Genomic DNA, 26,660 nt, shown 5'->3' on the forward strand with positions numbered 1-26,660 from the left:
CATATATACCTGGACAGGCAGCACCATGAAATAAAGCAGAGTATGACAAGGCTGTCTAGGTTGCAGTTATATATGAAGAGCAAATACCAAAGGTAAATCACATTTCACACCTTTAAAGGCTAACTTATGTAAATTAGCCAGTCTGGCACAGGTGCCCAAGGACAAAATCATCCAACCTCTCTTCAGCCTGCTCAGCAGCATTAGCAAGTGGGCTGTAACAATACAGAACAAGTGACTGTACTAAGGGCTTGAAATTTCTTCTCCGAATTGACCCAGAGTTTTCATGAAGACCATGAAAACCATGGTGACAACCAGTTTGCACTCTGGCATACCTGGGACTCAAGCTTTGGTTTGGATCCCCACTCAAAACACAACTCAGGTGCTACCAGAGCTGCTGATTCCCTGAGGTTACCCAGTCCCAAGTAAACCCTCTGCAGATACCCACAGAGGTGATGGACAAGATTTAAAAAAAAAAAAAAAAAAAAAAAAAGAGGTGGGCTTGCTCGTGATGGCAGGGAGAGAGCCTTAAGAGATGGCTTTCATTTGCAGAACAGCAAGAAGAAACTTGCCGGTATTCTTGGGATGGGAGAGGGACTCAATGCTCACAGTTTTGAGACTTACATTTTAAAACACCCTTTCCTCTGATTGCTGTAGTTACCTCCAAAAAGCCAATAGTTGCAGATAATGAACACAATGACCTTCAAAATTAAAAAGAAGACATGTTTTAACAGGTATCAGAAGACTTCCCTTTCACATGACTGTGTTGTTTTCACTTCTGAAAGCATTTTTGACAATGTCTCATAGTCAAGGTTAATAACAAAATGGGAGGTGTGGGAATTGTGAAATGAATGGTAAGATGGCCTAGAAAGTTTAAAACAGAGTTACATAAAACACAGGGAAAAGGCTGAAAAGGCAGACGCATCTTGCATGAATGACAGAAACAATGAAAGAATGAGTAACAAAGGAAAACAGATGCAGTAGAGAACCTGAATTGCTTTGATCATTCAAAGGCTTAAAACTGATAGTGTTTAATGCTGATGGACAGATATGAAATGAGGATGATAAAAAGAATAGGATGCTAAGCAATAACATTCAGCTTCATGAAGAATGAAAACTGAAAAGGGAAGAAAGAGTCAAAATAGTAAAGACAAAACAATCAAGCAAAATTAATACCGTCTGGTACAAACACATGATGAAAATGGACTCTGAAAGGGAAAAGAGAAGGATAGGGAAGACCCTAAAAAAACCAAAAACAAACAAACAAAAAAACACCATATTTGTAACTTACGTTATCAGGATATTACAGACTATGCCCCAGGGTGAGCAAGACTATTCCTGACTGTGCACCCAGATCATGGCAGTGCAAAGGAATTTGCTTCTCAGCTGTTCCCTGACTAATGCACACCAAGACTTTTATTGCTCTTCTCAACCACACACCAAAGGAGCAGCCTTGGAAACCAGCCTTGGAGATGTAATATTATTGCTGCACTGCATTTGCTTTCACATTATTCCTATACCTGCATGAAATTTGTCACTGATAGTCTCAGATGCTGTCAGACTTATAACAGCAGGGGTTTGTTGGAAATAGGAATTTTCTGAAGGACAAGAATGTCAATTTCCTTTTCCCCAGTTCAAGTGTTACAGAAAGCATGAGAAAATACATACTTTTTTTTCTTCTGAAGAAGGTTTATAAAAAAAGTAAAAACTAAAATTTTGACTGTTTCTTAATATTCTTGCAAAGAACCATCCTTTCTCTTTGCCCAAATGGAGTCAACTCACATGGTCAGGTTCTCAAAGCATTGCAGTATCTTCTAATGTTAGTTTACAATTTGCTGTTTCCATGAACATTTCTGCCAGTAGACTCATCTCTTTGAATATTCACAGAAAAAAAAAAGGAGTGTAAACAAATGCAAAAATATTCAATTTTTAAAATGCAACCTCAGTCTCAGAAGCTGGAGCCCATCCACGAACTATGCTCAGCAAGGAATGTTAACGTGCTGCTGAGGGGACATATATTAATGGTATAAAACTGTTACCATGTGTCATACACATGGTATGCGGATGGTGACATCTGCACTCACAACTTGCTGAAAAGTCAGCCTGCCTGAACTGTGTAAGGGTTTACCACTAAAGAAGTATGTATTACAGCTCATAATGCAGTTTTCCATATAATTACAGTGCAAGACTGTCTCTGAATTTGGTCATTAGACTAATTCAAAATCAGATACATCATCATTTCATCAGCCTAAAGTTCGTTGCCAAGATTCAGCTCTGCCAAACCATCAAAATGCATCTTCCTAGAGATGGAGCAGGCATCACTGCTCCTTTTCTGGCCTGATGGGTTAGGCCTATTTTAACGAAGTTCAAAAGAATTAGCTTGTCTTTACCTTTGAGTGTGAACATAAATAGAAATAGAGAACCGGAGCTTAATTGCTGGCCTGATTACTCAGTGGCTGTGCTGCAGCCCTCTGAAGGCTTCTCTCAGCCGAAAGGATTGCACAGAGCTCAGGCATCCCTGTCTGTGAGGTTCTCTCTGCTCTGAAATTCAGCACCGAGTGCTTAAATTTAGGCTTAGACTCCGTTCACCAAATTTCTGCAGAGGGCAGTTGCAGCCAAGAAGCCTGCCTCAATAACTACTCTGATACTGCATGACTTAAAGAAGTCCAATAGTGTTTTACCTGTTCTTACTCTAATCTGTGCCTTCCAGCAGAAATTGTGGATTAGGATTTAGAGGTCTCTTGCTGCTCACGATCCGTGCATTCTCTTTCAGGTGTGCGACTCAAGCCTGCGTAAAGCAAATTCACTGGAGCCAGACTTACTTTAACAAAGCTTTCTAGTGCTGTTGCTCTGGTAAGAACTTTTTTATTTCACTAAAATTAATCTGAGAAATAAATCAGAAAAAAATGTTTAAATGGAGAAAAAAATTGCCGTTGTTTGGCAATGTAGAGAGTTATTCAATTCCGTAGCTACGAAAAGGGCAGAAGACTAAGTCATTCAATAAGAGAACTGTGCTCCAGTCATGATTGCAGAAATAATATCATAAAATAAACTATCTTTAACTTGAGTTAGGCTTTTCTGGGAAGTGGGATGGTCAGATTCGTATTTGTTTTGAAATTTACTTACCAGTATCTGGCAAAGGTTTATCCCTACACAAAAGCTCTGATATTTAACTTGTTAATTGACATGTTTGTACATTAAGGCAAGCTGTAAATGAAAAACATAACAAACTAAACATGATCACTCCAGACACGCCACTACTGCTTCCCAAGAGATGCAATTCATACAGCCCACATACAGGCCCACAACATACAAAAGCTATGAAAAACAAACAAAAAACAAACAAACAAAAAAAAAAAAAACACCACTGTACTGCTCTGAATTTACTCCCCAGCAAGGAAAAAAAAAATTTAAGTCATTTTTGCATGTTGATTAATTTCAAACCTACTGGTTACCTACCAAAATGCTCAGCTTCTTTTCAGTCTAATAACCATACAGTACCACAAGTACAGAGGGTAAAGAAAACCCTTCTGTAACCTAGCAATAGAACAAAGTGTTTATAGGAAAACTGAGAGAGACTGATAGACTTGTTTAATAAATTTAAAGAATTTTAGGGCAGGGTGCCCCACCAGTAGATTGTTAGAGCTGTACCAGCCCTTGGAAACATCAGATACTCCTGGCACTGCTGTTACAAACTCCCTTGGAGATCATGCATGTTCCCTCGTACTGCTTGCATACCTGCTAACATCACCCTCCAAAGGGTAGATTTTCCTCCCCAGCCTTCATATAAGCAGCTCAGGTCAACTTGCACAATTAAGCAGAAATCCCCCTTCTCACTCTATGGACTCTAGGAGAAAATGGATTGGAGTACTGGTAACTGACAAATTATTTCAATGTCCTGATTTAAGGATTGTTGCTCCCATAAAGAGGGATGGCTTTCTTACTTCAGGTTGCCAAGACTTGGCTTTACAACTAGGAATAAAAATAAGAATAAACTAATATCTGCTATACTGAAATACATACTGAAAAGACAGAATAACAAATGCATTATAATGATTTTTAAGAAAAACAAATTTGCTTCTGTGCTCCAGCATCTCAGCTAGCTTCTGAGGTTAGTTGAATACCCAAAGGAGTGAGTGGGCTGGATAGCTTCTCCTCTTTAACTTAAGATTCCCCTCCTTTTTTCTGTTTCCTTTTCAGTTCACCTGCCTGTTCTTCCTTATGATTTGGCACTGAGAAACCAGGACCTGCAGAGGTTCACAGACAGTTTCTTTCTCCCCACCCCACGTTATTTTCCTTTTGTGTGCCGTTATTGCTACAGACTTCAAGCTGCCTTCTCTGGCTTCTAGCTACGCCAGCACACCGTGGTGCAGCTGTATGGATTGCATCTTTTGGGAAGTAGTAGTGGCATGTCTGGAGTGATCATGTTTAGTTTATCATCCTGTTCATTTACAGCCTGCCTTGATGTGCAAACATGTCAAAAACAAAAAAAAAAAAAAAGAAGGTGAGGCACAGGCCCTACCTTACATCTTACTAAGTTTGGGGGAGTCATGTTGCAAGGAGGTTTTTATGTTCTGATGACCCATTTCCAGGAGAAGTAGCAAAACTGCCTGTTACATTACCTTGCCAGGCATTTCATGCTTATTTTAAAAATGTGGATGATGTTTCCACAAAGAATATCAGCACTGGTCTGAGTTCATGTGTGCAGTTCCCCCAGTGCCACTATCTGTGCACTGTAACATGCATAGATGTACTGTAACACAGAATTATGAATACAGCAGGTATCTGTCTTGCTGCTGCACATCAGCCCTGTCTGCCACTTGCCCTTACCCGAGTAACTTTCTCCTATCCTTCTCTCCATAATTAGTGATTATATATCACAGACAGAAGACTGTCAGCCTCCTTTATTTGAAACATATGCACATACAGACCTTACACACACATGCCCATCTGAGCATTCAAGTTCAAAAACCTGAGTATAATAAAGCCCTAACCATATATACTTTTCTGAAGCCCCACAATATTTTATTTTAAAGTGTCAGCCTTGTTAGAATTTATCTAAATTTTAAAGTATCTTTTTTGGAATGTTCATTTTTATCATAATTATGGACTCAAAACTGCAATGAGCTTCTCTTAGCTCCAAATCCAAATGGAGGAGTACACGCTTTTTCTACTGCTTCACAAGCAAAAATTGAGTTTCTTCCTGGGGTGGACCAAGGAATTTGGAAAGGACGGTGGGATTTCTGAGGAAACCAGAACACAAATCCCTGTGAGTCAGGCAGAGCTCCTCCAGGACCTCCTGCAGCCTTTTGGTGTGTGCCACAACTTTAAAAACTCTCCACTCTGCTGCTTCTGCTGTCATAGCGATGAAACACATTTTCCAGCCATGCAGAATTTCAGAAAATAATGCAGTTAATGTCTTCCACATATCTCAGGAACCACGACCCACTGATGTCATTGGATAACCTCTCACTGACATCAATAAGATCATAGTTTCCTCTTCCACCAGTGACGTAACCTGCTGAATAGCACAGATGCCTTCAGTAACTTTAAAAAGCAAGGAAGTTTCTCCACATCCACTTGCTACTTGCCTCCATTATCCTCAAGGCGACAGGGGTTGAAATCTTGCATATTTACTTTCATTGTAACCTGTGCATTTGCTACCTGGCATAGAAAAAGGTGTGATTCTGTTTGCAAGGCTGTAGCACACTGCATCGTATCTCCATTTGTGAGACTTTTTCTACATAAAGTGCTGACCAGTTTTAGCACATTATCCTGGGATAAAATAACTATAAAAATGTAAATTTAAATTTGCTGCTGCAAAACTCCTGAGTGGACCTTTTTAATGGGATATCTCCAAATTATTATATGCAATTGTTAAAAGTGGCACTTATAGCTGTCTGTATCCTTGGGAAAAGTGAGTGCAAACATAAAGGAAAATTGGCAAGCCACTAAGTGCATTGTCCTTATCTGTCCTTCCGTAGGCTAAGACATTCTGATACATAAAGGAGGTTATAAGATCATTTAATGAGTCAGTTGGAGTTCTCTGCCTCATAGTTATGCACTGGCAGACCACACCAAGTCACTGGCACAATGTAAATACTGCTATAAAGGATCTCTGCAATAAGCCAGGCACCACTGTGCCATTAGTGCACCAGCCAAGGTGCAGCTGCTTTCACAAGGAGTCACTGAAAAATATACATCTGTGACATTCCCAATCAAGAAGGGGAGCTCTGAAACAACATCATTTTAGTTTTCAGCTGTAATTTTACCAGTCTTTCAAAATTCATATGTTAAAATAAATCAGGCACAAAAGCAATTGGATAAATGATACTTCAAAGACACACAACTGTAAGACTATCTTTTGAAGGATGATCCTATTAAATGCATTAACTGTACAACTGTTGTTACTGAAATTGGTAGGAACTGCAGCACAGGAGGAATACACAGAGCGGACATGAAGTTGGGGCCCTACAAAGAACTAAGACAAGAAGCAAAACACTTCCCTGAGAGAACACAACCAATCTTTTGTTATTGCTCATAACAAATCATGAGTGACATAAAACAGCTACAATTTTATAGTAGAAATAGATATAAGTCTTTGTCAACAGATGTGCAACCCAAAGCTGTTCTTAGCAAATAAAACTATACTTCAAAAAAACTACAGTTCTCTAAAACACTTTTAAAAACTAAACTGAGGGGACTTTGTATCACCCACAGTATATCAGTAACATAATTCTTCTCTGTAGAAATACTCTAAATGTATCCCTTATGATAAATAAATCTATGACTTACAATATTAGGCCTAGATTTTCAAAAATGTAGTCCTCATCTTCTAATACCTCAAAATAACATGATTTTCAGAGATGTACGTACTTGTAGGTACTCTGTAGAACAGGTTCCTTCAAGACATACTAAATGGACATCCCAAAAGTGACATCTTTTAAAAGTTTAGATACAAGTTTAGGAAGTTCACGAAATGTCCAGACACAAGGACTGAAATCTCCATTTTTTTCACAGAACACTTAACAGTACCAAAAGACAACCACTGAACAACACCACACATTTCTACCAAGCATCCAAAGGTCAGGATGACAACATGACAGAATCAGCTCTAAGGATCAGGAGATCATTTAACCTTCAAAAACTTTTAATTCATGGCTTCTAGCTCCAGTTTCAAGAGGAAAAATACTTAAGTTCTGAGGTTGGAGTTGTTAATAACATGCAATTATTACTTCTTGCATTTAAATCTCTGTTTCCAGCGTAGTTTAATGATCATATTGTGTCAAAAAGTTCCTTCCATAGGAAATAAGTAACAGCATTTACCTGAGTGACTGAATCATATTTTACTTAAATGAATCTTACTGTGTTTAAATTAAATTAAATATATTGAAAAAGAATCAGAACACATATGCATTATTTTGCTTTTCTGGAAAGACTTACAGGTAGTTATTGGCCTTTTAAACTAGGTAATTCAGCTCTTTCTTCATTATTCTCTTGGACTCCAACCTGTCTCCTTCTGAAAGCACAGCTAGTCCTTCAGTGGAATTGAGCTGAACTCTGATTTATGGGTAGGCAGAAAAAAATGCAGCTTTCTAAACATTATTTTAAGCTTCACATTTGTATGAAATAATAGCTTTCTGCTTTTGGAATGCTCACTTCAGACACCAATTTTATTGCATACGATAGATTTTTCTCTAGAAATAGCCCGTATAACTCAGTGATTTTTTTTCTCCCAAATTCTGAGTAGTTTTTATTAATTGGAATATTTTGGGGTATGAGAACATCCATAGTCCGCATGAGTCCACATCTCTTCAACCTCTCCATCACTTTGTGATTCAATAGGTTAATCTGGAGAGGTCTGCAGTGTCAAACCAACAGCCTGTAATTTTGAAACTGATGGCAAGAGTTCTCTCTCATCATGAATCAATAGGCTCAGTAGGCTGAAACTGTACACTTTATTATTACAGATCTAGAAAAACTTCAAAGCCAAAAGGCTGTTTGGAGCTTATTTCCTCTTAGAAGTAATATTTGACTTTCCTTGAATCCTCACTTAAGATATTTTAGTTAGAATTGCAAAGGTGAAAATCTGACTTTAGGTCTCATTCCCAGTTTAAAGTTTAAGGTACAAAGGACTCACTTCCTTTCATATCTACAATAACTATTTAAGAGTGAAGTCTTACAGAAAAAAATACTGATGACAATCTCTCTTAGAAGTGTTTTATTTCAAGTGTACCCATGCAGTTTGCAGAAAAACTGTTTTTGCTGGGGATATAGTGGACATATTTCTTCCCTTAACTGATTTTATTTGGTCCTGCATTTTCCCATGGAAAATTAATCCTCTGTTTATCCTCAGAAATCTCTCTCTCATAATGTCTCAAAAAAGATCATTTTATCCATGATGCATGTTACCAATGTGCTCACAAAGAGGAAAGTGGAATAAAAGATCTTCACGTCAAGGCTCATCTGCCGTCAATTCATTACGCTGCTTTTAGTGACACCCACCTTTCACATTGTCAGAGGTGCGATGACTATGAGTCTCTCAAGGACGGTGCAACGTGGGGATGTGCTACCAAAGCATCATTCATAGAAAACACAAGCAGTGTGCAATGCATGTTGTACCAGGAGAATATTGCAGAAGTGGAAAAGAGTGCTGTTACAGTGAGCAGGCTTATGATCTACACTGACAGTTTTATGGAAGGATTTACCTTCCAGATTGCAGCACATAATTTAACATACTAAACTATTGTCTACAGCACAAGGAAAATGTGTTCTTTTAAGGGAAAGCCACGACAGTACACATACAGATTGATTTATTTCCTGTCAGTTATCACATGTCTTGGGGGGGTCTGTTTCCTCCCCACTGCTTTTCCACAAATAAAACGTTGTGAGCAACTGATGTTTGAGACCAGCATGCCAAACGCAAATACCTCAGATATTTTTCTGCTTTTTCTATGAAAAGCAATATCCGTATAGCTTTAGAAAACTGCCAGATTATTTTTAAAACCAGACTCCTGACTCACTCCCTCTTCTTACGCTTGAATATACATGATTCAGTGGAAAACATGTTCTGAATAAAATTATTCTTGCAGCAAACACACTACATGGGAGTAAGGGATAATCATTGCGTTGAAAAGTTAGGTCAAAAGATCAGTGTCATAAGCCTTTCTTTCCTCACAAACACAGAACAATTTTGTTGCCACTCAGGAAACAGCTGCTGTGCAGCAGTGATCAGTATTTAGCTACATCCTCTTCAGGGCTGTAAACCTCACACCCCTAGCACTGACCAGTACAATATGGGGGTAAAGGAGGGAAACAGCTCTGAAACAGGGGCAATAATGAGCATTTGCTCATTGCTTGGCCGGTGTTTCCCTGACACCTGAGACTCAGCCAGAGGGTGCTTCGGATGAGGCAGCAATACTGGGATGCCTGCAGGTGTTGTGGGGTAGGACACTGCACACCTCCGGCAGCTGGGCTGAATGCAGCCCTGGGGAAGAGCCAGTGGGAGATGGGCAGGGCCAGCTCATGGCCCTGGAAAGGCAGTGTGCCAACCAATTTCACCACCACACCCATTTGTCTTCAAACACCCATTCTTGAGCGGATTTCCGAAGAATGCAGGACAAGAAACCCTGACACAGGTAGATATTGATGCTGTGTCCCTTGAGAAGGTATCTCAATCTCCACTGATTTGGACATGACAATTTTATATGTTTAATTCCACCAACTCTGAGTCCTAATTAGGCATTCATGATTGTCCTGAATTTGTCTCAAAACAAACACCTTTTTCATTGAAGTGATGGTGATGTTGTTTCTAAATGCAACTAATGTATCCTATTATAAAGTTCCCCTGTATCTTATCCCTTCACCAGCCTTCTAGCAGCTTCCTTGCTAAAAATTCTTTTTTCTTTCACATAGGGCTCCAGAGTCAATGGTACATTCACAACATTGACAATTTTTAGTAATATGCAATAAAAATATTGTGTTTAATAGAATAGGATTGTTGCTCAATCCTAACCCTTAGCTTTCACCGTGCAAGCTGCAACAGTTATGTCCAAGTTTCACCAGTGGATTCTGACTCCTACAACTGGAAAGTTTCCGCTTCCCAGATGGCAGATTATTTGGATTGCACTGATTATTAACATAGTCATTTCTCTCTCTGTTACTAATAAACATACAAAATAATGTTGCTGCATTGGAACTTACCTCCCTGACTGCTGTTACCTCCTTCTGTATTGGCGGGGCAGGGGGAGAGGAACATAAATGCAGTTCTTTCTTTAGTTACCTGATTACCTTTTAATTTCAGGTAAGAAGAAGAGAAAACATGACCTTCATCCCCTGCCAAGTCACAAGGTTAGGATTATCTTTGTACCACCTTTTTGCATAACATCTCATAACTATGAGATTTGTTTTTATTCATCTGAGGCCAAGTTTGGTACAAGTACACAAAAAGATAAAGACAAGAGAACTTGAAAAAGGACAAATCAGTCACTCATCCCCATACATCTTTCCATCAGGAAAGCTATTTTTTTGCACTTATTTCTATGTCCTCTTCTTCCAGAAAGGGGAATTTTAAGACTGATATCTTAAAATTATCATCCAAGAATTCATTTGAAACAAGATTGAAAAAACAAAAACAAACACGCTCAACAAGGTGAATAAAACACATCTTCAAAATAACTTTGGCAGCACTCCCTGGATTTAGTTCCCCATATAACAGCACACAAATACCTATTTATCACAGCAGTTCCCACTTATTCATTTGGGAAACAGTTTTACAGCAGTGAACAAGACAGGCCTGAAAAACCCCGTCAAGATTTGCATGGACATTTCCTAACCGTCAGTGTGTACTTCTCCAATAGTTTAACCTGCTATCCTCCTATCCTCACCGGCTTTAGCAAAGCTCTATCAGCTAACATAAGAATCCTCCCAAAGAAGTAAGACCTATAACAGGAAAGAAATTGCACAAAATGGCCAAAAGCTAACTACAAATAAAAAGCCATTTTCTCCCATCTCTCTCTCATTTCTGCTCTGGGAGCACACATGGACATAGTGGTTCCCAAGGGGTAAACTGAGTTCTCAGTATATACAGGAAAATACTCACTTTTGCAATACCTCTCATTTCTAGTAAGAAATAAATATTCATCTCTTACCGAACTGTTATGTACCAGGAGCTCTGGATGAATATCCCTGCGATTATCTTCCCTCATTCCTTGGAAGATGAAAACACCAACCTCCTTTCCTCAAGGATATTTCTTCCAAACCATTCTGTAGTACAGGTGCAGCCTGTCATGAGGTTCATCTGGGCACTGGGATGGTACCAAAACCAGCACCAAAATCATGACAGGAATCCTGGGGAAGAAAGAAGGAGTACTGATTCATGCAGAAGTGCCCTGTCACCAACATGGTTCTCACTGTAGTTTCAAGCTACTGGGACTGGTCTTCTTTTCCTTGGGATGGGTGGGTTTGCCTGCTCCAAGGAGCTTCTCTGGTGACAATAGCTGAGACAGGGTCTTAGTTAGGACTAAGCAAGAAGCAGGAGTAGATGGGAAGCTAAGGGGGAAGCAACTGCATCTCCTCAGTCCAGTCTTGTCACAGGCAAACCACATGTTAAGAGGCAGCCCGGCCTCAGGCTGCATTTGGATGCTGCCTTTCATCCAGATTGCAAACCCTGCCTCCCCAGTGCTCTGTGACTGGCCACCTGCACAAACCAACTGGCTGCTTCAGGCCAGCATTTGCTTCTCTTTCGCAGCTGTCATGAAACATAAACATATATAAACAGAGAGAGGGCAGTGATGGGCTGCCCCCCAACCCAGGAGCAGTGCTAGGATGGGAGCAGTGCTAGGATGGGAGCAGTGCTAGTGCAGGGTCAAGAGCAAAAGATATGATGCTATTGTACAAAATCAGATACCACACTGTAACGTATAACACAAAATACATTCTGAGCTACATGTTAATTTACACCAATAAGGCCACAAGAGATCTATATTCAGTTGTGGGCAATGCACATCAGGAAGCTCATGGGCTATATTACCAAGAGTCCAGAGGGAAGAGCTTCAGCCTTCAGAGGATGGGCATAACCTAGTTCCCATGTTAACAACACAGAGGAAAAACAAACAAACAAACAAACAAACAAAAATTTAAATACACACAATAGGGGTAAGAAAACACTGGAATTGCTTGCCTAGGAGGTTGTGTGATCTTCATTCGGAACTGCCAAAAAAAATAGTGTGGCTGATCTCGTTTTAGTGCAAGAAAAAAAGTGTGCACTGTCTTTCTTAAAGTTCCTACATCATGTGGGACATTCATGTGAATATTTCAGGATTTAGTTCATCACAACTATGGCCCAGGGTGTTCAGAATAAGGTAGTTCTAGTACTTACCCCTACAGTACTCTTACTAGGTTGAAAGATCAAATGTTTTGATACTTGTTTCATCTAGAAACATCACTACAGAAAATGTCAACAGGGAAGATCAAAATTGCCTTTTTACAGAAAAAAAAAAGGCTACTTCATAAATCCACATGGCTGAGGCTCTGGGTTGTTTAGTGATCTAAATTCTCCCTTTGTTTTTTTCGATGGTGAAAATTCAAAGGCCCCTTCAGATAAATTTTTAGGTAAAGACTGTTATTGATTTAAATAAAAATGAATCATACAATCACTACAGCATCCTCTGTGCTGTTTAATTTGATATTTATTTCAATTATTTTATACTACTCCTACATCTTTAACATTTCTGGAGTACTGTGAAATTTTACATCATATTACAGAATTTGTCAGACGGGGTAGAGAGGTAATTTTGAGTATGAGACTAAGGAGAATTGCAACTTTTATGGGTACAAGAAGCAGTTTAGATCTGAGGAATTATGCAAATTGCATCTGTTCTTAAACCATCAATGCTGGAATTATTCGGCATAGAAATTAACATTATTAAATTTTAAAACCAACCACTCCTCTGCTGATGAATGGAGCAGTTCATCCCTTCCCCAGTGCTTTTGGCTTAGGCTGCATTGGTTAAAACAATTACACCCTTCTTTAACTCAGTCCTTGAGTTAAGTGGGTAACTCACCTGCTTAATTAAATGTCTGTGGAAGCATTAGGGCATTTGCTCAGATGACAGAGCTGGTCTGCGCATTGTTCTCTCTCACTAGTGACTCTTAGGGCTAGGAACCACATCGAAGTGCAAGCTGAGTCTCAGGAGAAAAATGCTGCAGCAAGAGGTGGCCTTGGCAGCCAAGTCCTCACCACCAGGAAAGGAGGTGCTGTTTCTATTCCTGTGACAGAAACATAGAAGCACTGGGGTCAGTGTTTAAAAGTCTTTAGACCTCATAATATAAAAGCAAAATTCAGAACACCCAGACAGTGTGCCTACCAGCAGGATAACAATTATCCCACTTCTTAGGTAATTTTAGTAAAAAATATTACTGTGTCAGGAGAGCAATAATATCTACCATGCATGAGACAGTCTTTAAATAGGTTTGATTCCATTAACTCATTAATTTGCTTTACATAACAATAAACAAAGGAAAATATTTTCATCTTGTTGATGGGCCAATTGTGTAAGTATTTTTGCCTAACACTCTGAATGACAAAAGATAGCAGTAAGAATTTAGTCATGTAAAAAGAAATTTGCCATTTGAAACCTTCTCAACTTTAGTTTCCAGTGGCAGATATCCTGTCACTGCTGTCTGCAGGAATTATTTTCCTATCTGTCTGGAGGTTTGCAAGCTGGGCATGGCTATTTTGCTGTCTGGCACATCAAAGCTCCAGGCTACCAGGTAGCACTTATAAATGTACAGTGCACCAGGGACTCTTGGAGCAAATATGTGTGTGTGTGTCTCTCTCTCTCTTTGTGCTCTTTCACTGACTTTCAGGGCTCAGGATTGCTGCAGAGGGAGCTTATCCGTGCCTTCTTTTTGGCCTTTTCTGTTGCAACATTGACTGGGCCACAAAGGGGCAACTTGTCTATATCCACCACTGTACTGAGAAATAAGGGGGTCAGACCTGGTGTATTCTGCAAAGTTCAAAGGATACCTTTCTTCATTAAGTGGAAGCAAAAAAAGAAAAAAGAAAAACACCCAGTTTCAAGAGCTTGCTTCTACCAGATATTTACAAGTGGAAACAACTGCCAGTAAGCAGGAAAAGAATCAACAATACCAGATGGAAAAAAAAAAAAAAAGGAAAGAAAAGAAAAGAAAAAAAAAAGATGTTCTTTCCCCACTTGCCTGAAGTTTTATCCTCTTCTCTTTTATTTCAATTGGTTTGTTTCCTAGTAAACATAAATGCTAAATACAACTATATCACAATACCCCATACAGGAGTTATCCTCTACAAATACAGCGGTAACGTGTCTATGCCAAACCTTTTGCTACCAATATTTCTGTGCCTGATGCACATGAAATGATGCAGCAATGGTTAACTCTTTGCTGGCAGAGCTTCTTTGCAGTATCTATCCTGTACGTCATATGTAATACCTTGTTGCAAATGTTGGGGGGGAAGCAGTACTGAAGTATCTCAAGAGCTTTTTCTCTCTGATCCTCTTCAACTAAAGAAGAAAGTACCTCATAACACAGGGGTTATGGATGACCTCTGTATGAGAGTCAACTTATCCTGCCAACATCTCTGGCTTGTGTGGTATACTGGAGGTTATAAGGCTACTTGTACCGTAGGAATTGCAGAGGACAGAGAGCAACCCACCCAGTGTTCATCTTCTGACCCTGTTCTGCAGTTTCTGTTTCAGAAAAAGGAAAAGCTCACTCTGGAAACACAGCAGTCACACATACCTGGACATCAGGCAGAGTTTCATTTCATGCAAGCTTTGCCCATACCCTAAAGAGTGAGGGTTTTTATAGAATTTCTGAAGTCCTAGCTATATTTCCTAAACCGCCAAATAACATTGACATATTGCATTTGTCTTTCTTTCTGTCTTTATCAATTGCCAGTCTACATTGAATTTGTAAAAATGTAAAATTCTGTGAGGTAAAATTCCACTTCTTAGAGACAGAAGCCTGGAAAGGGAATAGTGCTAACAGCGGACCATGGCTAACAATGCTATTACAGTTCTTTTGATCAGCCTGCGTGATTTATGGCAGACTATAGGTACATTAAACAATTCTCAAGAACAAGAGGAAAATAAATTCAAATAAGAGAGATAGTAAGCATAGTCAACAGGATTAGTGTCTGGATTATTGTCAGTATTGGAATTCCAATTTTGCATTTCTCAACTTTTTTCTGCTTGGTCTTTTTAGCCTTAGTAACACGTTGCTTAGGTTTTGCATACATAACAACAACTAAGTTAACTCTTCTACTTCCATGATATTTTAATGATGTTGAAAGTTTGGGTTGTCATTATTCATTTAAGGCTCACTAGAGGCTAAGGCTGATTCATAGCCCCAACATAGGAGATGGTTCGTTTTCTCAGTGGCACTAATGGTTTAATCATTCCTGCTATTCCCTGAGCACTTTTATGTTCTTTGAACTTTCTTTGAAGCCAAGATTTTGCACTGTTCTCTGATCTGGTTTATTTATATCCCCCTCATACTTTACTTCTAAGCAGATCTTCTACTGTATTTGAACCCCAGGGAACGTATACAGCATAGCATTACGGTCCCAATATTAGAAATACAGTGATGCTAATGATATAAGATGGGATTATAATAGGCATAAAAAATGGAGCTTTAATCACACTTGTGAGAATTCCCATGTGGAGCAGTAGATGAACTGAAAAGTGTCAAGTTTTATGAATGAAATCTCTCAATGATATATAGCCACAGGAACAAGGAATTTCACCCTAATGTATTACTTCACCCACCCACCCATAATAAACATGATTAATGTGGGATATCTACAATACAGATTCTCTCTTCAGAGTCTATCTGTCCCTTCAGGAAGGCTAGGGAAGGAAAAAACTTTCAGGAAAACACCACTAGTAGAGTCATCTCAAACTTAGCCAAATAAAAGTTAGGTATCTAATCTAAGCAAATTCTCTAGCCTCTGACTCAAGAGCATGCATTAGACCCTTCTAAAAAGAAATTCATCTCTTACTAAGTAGGAGTCTAAGACATGTAGAAACAATTACCGTCTGAAAGTATTTGATATATATTTAACTATACACACAACCTCAAAGATTAACTTAGGCTAGACAACTACCATGAACATTACTTTTATCTAACTTTTATCCAACTATCATGAACATTAGATGAGATGTACCCACTCAGAATCAAGCGATACTTACCACACTCTGTCCTGTGCCAGTAGCTGACCAACTGGGCTCATGTGAACTTGTTGCTGGCTATACTTAGCTCTGCCAGGTCAAGATTGGAGCCTCATGACTTAAGCTAGGATTTCAAATGTGCACATGAATCTTGGGGAAAAGACAGTGCACCCCTTTCAAGTTAGTTTCACAGTGGAGATAAGTGAGCACACCAGCAATTATAAGCAGGTTTGGTTTCTTTAATTTTTTTCCTGAGCATTACTTATATTACAAATTGATTTGTGTTCGTACTACAGGAAGAGTTCATAAAAAAGACCAATATGTATGTGTCAGTTTTTCTATGCATCTCCCTCTTTTTGTCAAAATACTCATAAGTAAGTAACTTTTCCCACAGGTCTGAGCAAGAACACCAAGTTTTCCCAGGGAAATTGCATACAAAAATGGCACAAAGTCATCACTGACTACTACAGAATAGATGTGTATGACCTTGTAGACTCATTAACATATTCTCCCTTCTCTTTTTCCAATGGGTGGTTGGCCTAGGATTTTAATTCTTCCATTTCCGTAGCTGGTGTTTGCTTTGCTTCGTTCCCAGACCATTTACTGAACATGCATATATCTTTGCAAGTTACATGAGTGTTTATACTATTTGTGATGATGAGGGTGATGACAACAAAACTTTTGTGTAAGTACTTCATCTAGCTTTTCTCCCCTAAAGGTAGAGCTCACTATCTTTACAGCAATAATAAAAGCAGGCAAGTACCAAGCCACAAACCACAGGGTAGATCACTGCAGAAAGATGCACAACTTAAAAAAAAAAATGCATTTCTACAAGATTCCATTGTTTCAAGTTGTTTGAACAGTCGGTATTATAAATCACCAAAATTTGGAAACTTTTTATCTCTAAACGGTGACTGAAAGGAAAGAATAATATGTTCAATGTCAGTTTCCATTGCTGTGAGTATTTCTGATCAAAACACTCCATCTCCACATCTCCACTGTAATTTGTTGTGAAGTTTTGATCAAGGACGACACTCCTTCCTAGAGAAACTGTTTACAGTAATGATACAAAAGTATTACTGACTATTACAGCTTTAGAGTTTCTGGATTTTTGGTTAAATTAGCATATTCTGCCCTCTCAGATTCCCCACCAGCTGACAGGGTTTTTTAAGTCTCTGTAATTTATGTCCACCTCAGTTGAATCTGCCTGACTTGAGTTATGAGTCATATTTGAATGATGAGCCAGCCAGACTCCCCTTTGAACAGTCATTTAGGCAACCGAAGAAGACAGGAAAGGAGACTGGTGGAAAGCACAAAGTGCTTGTTGCACAGTTCTTCGGCAAAAACCACACACCTTGCTGCTGCTCTATTTGGCAGTGTAGAGCTAGCCAGGAACTGGAAGTAGCACAGTGCTATGTCCAAACTTACATCCTTCATGGTAAATTGAACAGTGCCAAGAATTATTCTGTGATCCATAATTCAATGGTCCATTATGGGAGAGTGATTTGGGGCATGATTTTGGCCCTGGCCAACAAGCACTTTTCCAAGCAATTGCTGGTCATGGAGCAGGAATCAGCGCAGACCAAAGAACATTACCAACGGGGAGACTGCAGCCATCCAATCCAGGAGAGACTAAGAGAGCATTTAATAGTAGAGACACAAGCTGATCTGTGCTAGTTGGTCAGATAAGAAGAGAGCAATCAAAGTGTCTTAAAAGTTATAGCCTGAGGTTCCTCTTCATACAGCACTGGCATGGGAGCAAAAAGCCAAGAAGGGAAAAGCTTCCCAAGGAGCCAAGTAACCCTTCGAACTGCTTACAGGGAAGGAATGGAGAAATTCAAGGATCCCAGAAAGGCTCACAGGGAGGCTGTATTCCACCCACACAGCTAGTGAGGTAGGACTGGACAATGACTGAGATGGGGGTAGAAGGACAGGATGGGATCAGATAGTGGGAAATGGGCCAGTAATAGCAGCCTGTCTCCTTCTCTGTATGATGCCTGCTACCCTGGTACACCCAAGCTACTGGGAGCATCCCCAACATCCTTCTGTGTTCTTTTCAAACTTTTTGTTGTTGCTAGGGCTGAAGCCTTACCTACTCAATCTGAATGAAGGAGTAAGTGGAGTGTATTGCTGAAATTTCTTTCCTTCCTAGAAGAGACAGTGCTTTGGGTTAGTTGATATTTTCCTACCTATTCACAACAGAAGTCATACTTCCCAGTGGGAAATAGTGGCAGGAGTAGCCTTAAATGTACATGTGTAAATGTAATTCCTGCATCTGACAGAGCCAAGCTACTTTCCAATAAGCTCAAATACAAGGAAAACTAACTTGTCATAGAATAATCTTTTGAGTGCATCAATAACATCTATAGGCACAGAGACAAATCTTCGGTATCCAGCTAACGTATAACCTTTCAGAAATGAATGGATTTGCAAAAGATGTGAAAGAGATACTGTCTGACAGAGTAATAAAAGTTTACTGGATTCATCTTAAACATCTTTAACACGCGTATTGATAACACCAGTGATTCATCAGCACTGATTCTCCAATGAGATCACCATTTGATATTTTTAAGATAATTTCAATCATTCCTTAGGCTGAATCTGAAGGCTAGAATTGGACATAAATACTAATGCTACATCTTCCTTTTGGTCAAATGATTCCCATTCCATGGTACAAAATTCTCCACATTACAATAATGAATGAAGCCATCAACATGACTTGCTTTCAGAAAGCTCTTAGATGCTGCCAAGCTTTAAAACATCCATTATGTATTAATATATATATATAAAATAATCTAGTGGCCCAAAAAATATTGGAGAAACACTGAAACCCATTTATGACTACTATTCCAGATAGAGTTCTTTCTCTCACCTTGTTTTATCTGTGGACAATACTGTCCTCAAGTAACCTGCAACAGAAAATTTTTATAGGCAGCATTTTTTCCATATCTGACTTTTTCACCTGAAAACTTCTTTAGGCCAATCTTTCCTTTACAAGATAGTATTTATGCTGTTGCTCTGAGAGAGCTTGTGTCAACATACGCTAATATATAAAGGACAAGTTTCATAAAAACTTCATAACTTTACACAAACAGGTAAACAAAGAACTCAAAACAGTGAATTTATCCAGTCTTCTATTTGCTGTCTTCTGATGCTGGCTTCACCTATATGAGAGTACCGTGAATACAAACAGCTGAGCAGAGGTTCAGTGCTCCCAAGGTGGACTGCCAGTCCAATCACCCTCAGAAAATGTGTGATAACAAACCCGCACAACATGAAATAACAAGAACGTTTCAATCAAATCTATTATCTTAAGGAGGCAACTAAATGGCAGGAAGTGTAGATGCTGCCACTTTTAAAAGCAATAAATCTTCTCTGTCAAGATGGAAGAGCAGGACATGTATGAGTCTCCTGACCTTGTTGAAAGTAACTCATTCCTTCTATCTGACTGCTGCACTGAATTTTAAATAGGCCACCCTAATTTTCCCTGTATTAAAGGACTGACTTTTTACTTAAAACTGCTACTCAGGGAAAACTGACCAGTTCCAATGAAGTCTATAAATCTAATTTGAAGACTAAAAGGCCAACAACTGTGTCCCTACAGTCAGCGTAAAATAAATATAATAACAGTTCTGCTCAACTTACTCTATCTTATGAAAGCCTTACAAAAATATAAAATACCATATTTTTTTTTCCAAAAAAAAGTCATTTTTGTGGCTCTTCTCCCTAATTTGAGCTAAGCATGACAAAATTTGGATTGAAACCAGCTGTGAGAAGGATGTGGGGGTGTTGGTTGATGAGAAGCTCAACATGAGCTGGCAATGTGCGCTTGCAGCCCAGAAAGCCAAGCATATCCTGGGCTGCATCAAAAGCAGCGTGGCCAGCAGGGAGGTGATTCTATCCTCTGCTCTGCTCTCATGAGACCCCACCTGGAGCACTGCATTCAGCTCTGCGGCCCCCAGCACAAGAAGGACATGGACCTGTTAGAACAAGTTCAGAGGAAGGCCACAAGGATGATCAAAGGGCTGGAGCCCCTCTCCTATGGAGACAGGCTGAGGGAGTTGGGGTTGTTCAGCCGGAAGAAGGCTCCAGGCAGACCTTACAGCAGCCTTCCAGTGCCTAAAGGGAGCCTATGGGAAAGCTGGGGAGGGACTCTTTGTCGGGGAGCATAGGGATAGGACAAGGGGTCATGGTTTTAAACTAGAACATGGTAGATTTGGATTAGATATTAGGAAGAAATTCTTCACGCAGAGGGTGGTGAGGCACTGGCACAGGCTGCCCAGAGAAGCTGTGGATGCCCCATCCCTGGAGGTGTTCAAGGCCAGGCTGGATGGGGCTTTGGGCAACCTGGTCTGGTGGGAGGTGTCCCTGCCCATGGCAGGGGGGCTGGAATGAGGTCATCTTTAAGGTCCCTTCCAACCCAAACCATTCTATGAAATTTACGTGAAGAATTCACTTTTGGAGGTGTGTAAGGGCACTTCATCAAAACCAATCTACAGTCTCATAAGTACAATGTCCAATTGCATATTAACTTGATATACAGCTATCTGCATACGTAGATCAGTTTCAGTGTGTTGGACACCTGCATATTTTACAAAGAGCATTTATGTATGCATATTTATGTGCAGTGCAGGAAGGAGAAGATGGGATTTTCAAATACTGAACACACAAAATAGGACTACCTCTACAAGTAGAATGAATGACATTTGAAAACATAGCTCATTTAATTCAATCAATTTTCTAAAGATTTGTTTGGTCCCTTTTCAGCCTCTGTACTTTGTTCAATGGAACAAATTCCTCTGGGAAGATTTTTAGCTGTCATGGAATAAGTGACCGGACAGAATGTGTATATCCCAGCAGAGACATTATTCTGGGAAAGGTTCAGCCAACATAACAAATTGCTCAACCCTGTTGCTGTTGAAACCTTTTGGAATAAAGAGCACTTCTGTCTCTTTCAGAAGTAAAATACAACTTAAATCTTCAAGTGTTCCAGAGTTAAAAATGAACTTTAATGAGCAAACTGCAGGAAAATATTTTCTTCTTATCGACATGTTACTTACTACTCAGGATGTATGGACATTCAATGGGAATGTAGAAAATAATTGTAGCAACCCCCTTGTATGGTGTAATCTCCAGTGGCATCCATGGGAGTGGATTCCAGCCTTGTGTTGTCTTGAAGGTGTAGCTAATTCCCAGGATTGCTTTCAGAGAAAGCATTACCAGATCTAATGCAGCTGAGAAAGAAGATGCATCTTAAATCTTCTAGGAAGATCAGGACAGGGAAATACCAACAGTAACCTGCTTTTCTAACATGTACCAAAAAATTTCAGCTATCCTCATGAAAAAAATACAGAGGGTTCTTAAATTCTGCTTTGCTAGGAGATGAATTGCTATTTATGTTAGTGGCACTTCAGGGTCTGTTAGTACACTATGAAAAAAATTATTCTAACCACACTTGACAAAGCACTACAAGGGCATCAGTATTAAGAGGAGAATAACCATTGCTCCTTATTATTGAAAACTAAAGCACTCTGCAGATCTTCGTAGCTAACTTGACTTTGACTACTCATATTGCATGTACAAAAAGCAAGTATACAACCAAAACTCTTTCAGCATGTATGCTGTGTGTGCTAGCAGCTAAACTTCTATTCCACTGAACAGAATAAATATAATCAGATGCTAATTTACCATGAAAATCTTAATGATACTTGAAACCATAGATAAATACACTGTAAAGATGACAATGAAAACTGTCACAGTAAGAAAATATGCATTATAATAACATTAATAAGTCACATTCTTTTAAATGCTGCCTATTAACATCTGCAATCTTTTGCTGTCTATTTGGAAGTACTCTGTTGTATTTCATTTTGAATCTTGCCTTTGCTCATTCAGTGCTTCTCAAAGGCTCATTGCTTAGGGAAATACTTTTTTTTTTTTTTAAAAAAAAAAAAAAAAGACTGTGTCCTTTAATGCCCTTTAGCTAAATATCATTGTGTGTGTCTATATCCTCTGCTGCAGCGAGTCCCAGCTATTTCAGGGACTTTTTTTGCTAAAATTGGCTTAAAATTTATGATGTTTGAATTTAATTGGGACAATTTAAATCATGCATGGGGGAAGGAGTACTGAAAGGTTATGAAGGGCAAGAGAGGCAGTTAAGCATCACTTTGTTCATGAAACTCTGCCTCAGAGCAAAAGAATCATTCCTGCCTTAGTTCCTAAATCTCCAGAATAACTATCACACTGAAATTCATGGTTTTTCTTTCCCCAGCACAATTATATTATTGAAATAAATTCAGTGATTTGCACCATGAAATTCACCATCAATTATTTGTTCATTCTTTAGCCAGCAAAACACAAAAGAAACCTCTTCCAACTGTCTGTGGTCTCTGAGCCATATCGAAAATCCTCCTTTAAAGAATTTTATTAAATAAGAAATAGGGGCTGGCTAGTAGCATTAGATTGAATTGCTTTTCCCTCTTGCAGGTGCTTTCACAAGAGAGACACAGCTATGAATGTAGAAACAGAGTAGAAATTTTTTCTGTTCTGAAACCCACAGTTTCAGAAGTAAGTATTTAACTAGCTACCTTAACACAAGCTCATTATACACTTGTTACACGCTGCTGTCCGCTAGCTCTTCACTGCTAAAGGTTGAGACTCAGCTGGGTTGAGTGGACTGGGGACACATCAAAAGATGATATTCTACTTCTTGTTTACCACAGGTAGCATATATATACCAGGAACTGTCCAAAGGGAATAATACTAGCAGCTAGATACTAGATTAAATGTAAAAAATAAAAGAAAAAGAAAAACACTATGTATTAATTCACATTTGATAGTAATTTAATTTTTTACTTGGATTTCCATTATTACACTGTCCAAATTTGCAATGTTTTGAGCACTGTGTGAGTAGTACCACAGAAGTTAATACAGGACTGGACTATTAAAGCAATAATGGGGAGAAGCATAGTTAAGGAGTATCGTTCTAGATAATAAATGTCATTAGTTAAACTTCACATCACTGATGACATTGCAAGGTTGGCTGATGAAGGTAGTAGCATTGTTGCAATGCAGCAATAGTTGTGCAAAGCAGTTGATTTGGTACATCAAGACAGTGCAGTTAGGAACTGGAACACCACAAAGTTATCATGGCAACATCAGGTGGATTGAACACTGGATAACTGGTCTTGTAAATGTAATTGTAAATGAGAAATAATCAATCACCCTTTCATGAAGCCCTTCAGGGATTTATTCCTTACTCTGGACTCTTTATATAAGTTTATCAATAGCCTAGGGAAAGAAAGAAAGAAAAATTGATACTACAGATAACGCTGAATGGAAAAGAATGATATCTACCAGGTAAAAAAGGGCACTGATACAGAACGTTTTCAACCAACACATCCTGTGGGCACAAGCAAAAAATCTACAGAGAGGCAGATATCTAAGAGTAGGATTTCTAAGAGATATTCGTATGGAGTACCAGCACTGAACAGAGAGAGCACAGAGGGGGAATCATAACAGATAATCAACAGCACAACTTTCAAGTGCAATTAGGTGGACAGTAGTTAACATGACATAGAAACCAGTGAACCCTTAGTAGGTATAGAAGAGATATTATTGCTGTTTGACTCTTCAATGATCATTATCAGAATAGTTCTGATAGTGGTCATTGAGATCACTTCCGTATTCTCACTTTAGTAGTTATGATCAGAAATTGAAAGGGGGATTGTAAGTGTTAGGAGAAAGGGAATGACTATGAGAGTTTTTTCTAATGAATGCATCAAGTGCAAGGATAAGAGATGGTTCTAGCCACCCAGAATTACCTACATACACACACAAACACAAAATAAATAAATAAGCAAATAAATAATTCAAGGGTCTACAAATTGTAATAAACCAAAACACCACAAGATCAGAAAACAAAAACTGACCAGAAACAAAAACTTCATAAACATAAAAGTAGAATGATATATGTTTTTTTTGTGTGTGTTTGTGTGTGTGTTATTATGTTGTTGTTAAAGAACACAAACAACAATTTTTCATCACAACTTATCAAAGATGGTGGTATAACATTGTGATGGTTAAATCAATAATGTATATTTCTTCCCTGTTAAAAACAAACAAAGATACAAACAAACAAACAAAAAAAGACTGTTCCAAGAAAGAATTATTTCAGGAAAGTCTTGTCAGGACAGAAGACCAAAATGATTCATCCTCTTTCCACAGTCAAAAAAAGTATGAATTTATCAACACTTGTAGAAATTAACACAGCAATAACCTTCATCAGATTGGAAAAGCCAATCTTCAACCACACCAATTCAGAGAACTTGTAACATATCCTTAATTTCTTCTGATATAACTGTAGCTTTTGGACATTCTTGGTAATAAAAACAACATCTGAAATTTATGCACTATGACATTTGATCCTACTATATATTTGCACTTCAATTTTCAATTGATCAGTGAACAGAACATATCTCCACATTGAATAGAGACGGTGCACATTAAGGTGTTTATGCCCACCTGAACTTGATTTTATACCCTAAAGCAACAAATAACTCCATGAGCAGTAGGAATTTACTAGGAAAACTAAATCAAGAGAGGTTTTCTGAAGATTTCTCACCTTTGTCATTCTATCCATCTCCGTATCTGAATTACACGAGTTTCATCTACTGTGCTGGAAGGGTGCACAGAGGAAGCCCACATGCATGCTGATGGGCCTGCTGGTGTTTGCAGGCTGGATGGCCAGCCCACAAATGCAAAATGACTTCAGAGCAGCCAATTTTGCAGCTTCCCCTCAGTGCAAGTACTAATCACATCTCTCTCCTACCTAGATTCTGCTTATGGTGAAGTTTAAGATCATAGGTCTAGCTGACACTTTTCCATCCACTTTCAAGTTCAGCTGCACTTAGCCAAGCAGGTTTCTGTATTATTATTTTTTTAACACTTATAGAAGTTATTTAGGAGGACCTGACAGACAGAGAGAAAGTAGGTGTTATTGTGTAAGCTTCATTTCCTTAGGAAACCAGGCTAAAAATTTAAATGGGGATTCTAAGGTTGATAGTGCCCTTTCAATAAGAAGAACAGAACAAGAAGATACGCTTGCTTTCCTGCCAGAGGAAATTGCTAGAACAGACATTTCTTTTAATTTAAAGAACAGGTTGTGTAGTGTTGCAGTTTGCCCAGATACTGTCAGAACAGGTCACTGACCTACTCATACAAGAAAAATAAGTAATAGAAAATAAATTACTGACTATTTACGAGGGTGATCCCACAGTATAAATCCTTCAGCCTGTTTTAATTATTAATTATAAATTAATTACTCAGCAACCAGGAGCCTCCAGCTTGCCTATTAGGTTTAATTCCTCTGTTCATCTCCTTTTTATCTCAACGTCTTCTGTCCATTGCAGAAGCCTATTACCTTACTATTTTTATTCTCATCGCACAACACTTTTACCCATGGTAGTGAATCTTCTGGTGAACATGTGAGGTAGAATTCCAATAATTTTGTCTGTTTCTGCAGCAGGCACACATTAACACCACCAGAATGGATGTTGAATTTAATCACCATCAAAAACTCCAATGTATTAGCCCTTATGCAGTAAATGGATGTACAGAAAATCCAGGGATGTATTGATTAAAGAGAATTTCAAAGCACTACAAAGACAGCAAGAAGCATAATAAAGCAGCAAATATGGCATCTAAGAATGCTGAACAGTGATTATTTTATACAGTCCTTGAAGGACAACTTTTAAACTTGCATCTTTAATTCAGTGCTATTCTTTGCAGGCTGAACTAAAAACACACATAAAAACTGGCATTGTAAAGAACACCAACACCTAAATTTACAACTTGTATAGACATGGTGTTCTGTGCTCAAACACAGATGTAAACAGGCTTGTAAACACTGCAGCCCTAGCAAGGGGTGGTCATTAAGAGCTGTTGCAGCTATTGAATTAACCTTGTACTACTACTGAGGAGACTCAGTAGCAGAATCTGGGTCTGGCTCATGAAACTCTTATTCTCCCCTCTGGGCATCTCTTATACTAAAACCATGTGATATATAGCAATGGAAGAGTGATTCTCTGGTGATCAAGTGACAAGCTGCACCTTTCCACCACTGCAGAGGTGGGGAACAGCAGGACTGTGTCTGCTCAAAGAGCAGGGATGAGCTAGGAGCTAAGGGGGAGCCCAGCACAGCAAGTGCCTCACCAACAGGGTGCCCTCCTGTAGGATCAACAGTATCGGGATGCCAACAGGTCCCACTGACACCTCCAGACAAGACGTGCTGATGAATGGCATCCAGGCTCACCAGGAGCAGGAGAAGAGAGGGCTCCAATGCAGGCCTAAGGCCCAGCCTGGACACACAGCCAGAAACTGGAGTGAAGGCAAAGCTGAGAGACAGCATAGCTTTGGAGGTGACCCAGGAAAACCACTGTGTAAGCCAGGGGAGCA

General features: G+C 39.1%; 1 protein-coding gene across 5 annotated transcripts in view; it reads right to left on the reverse strand.

Moving 5' to 3' along the window:
• Positions 1–26,660, reverse strand: part of LRRC3B (leucine rich repeat containing 3B) — a 234,364-nt gene that overhangs the window by 159,090 nt on the left and 48,614 nt on the right. For 2 of the 5 annotated variants that reach the window (XR_014580445.1, XM_083825933.1), the window contains 2 exons: positions 13,062–13,266; positions 11,148–11,346 (listed from right to left, as the gene is read on the reverse strand). The gene's annotated coding sequence lies outside the window, so the exon portion shown is untranslated. Of the gene's footprint in view, positions 1–2,728; positions 5,662–11,147; positions 11,347–13,061; positions 13,267–26,660 lie in introns of those variants that run through there. The other 3 variants (XR_014580446.1, XR_014580447.1, XR_014580448.1) reach the window with 3 other exon arrangements.

The sequence above is a fragment of the Anser anser genome (genome assembly GCF_964211835.1).
Source record: "Anser anser genome assembly, chromosome: 2".
In the NCBI taxonomy this organism is placed as follows: Eukaryota; Metazoa; Chordata; class Aves; order Anseriformes; family Anatidae; genus Anser; species Anser anser.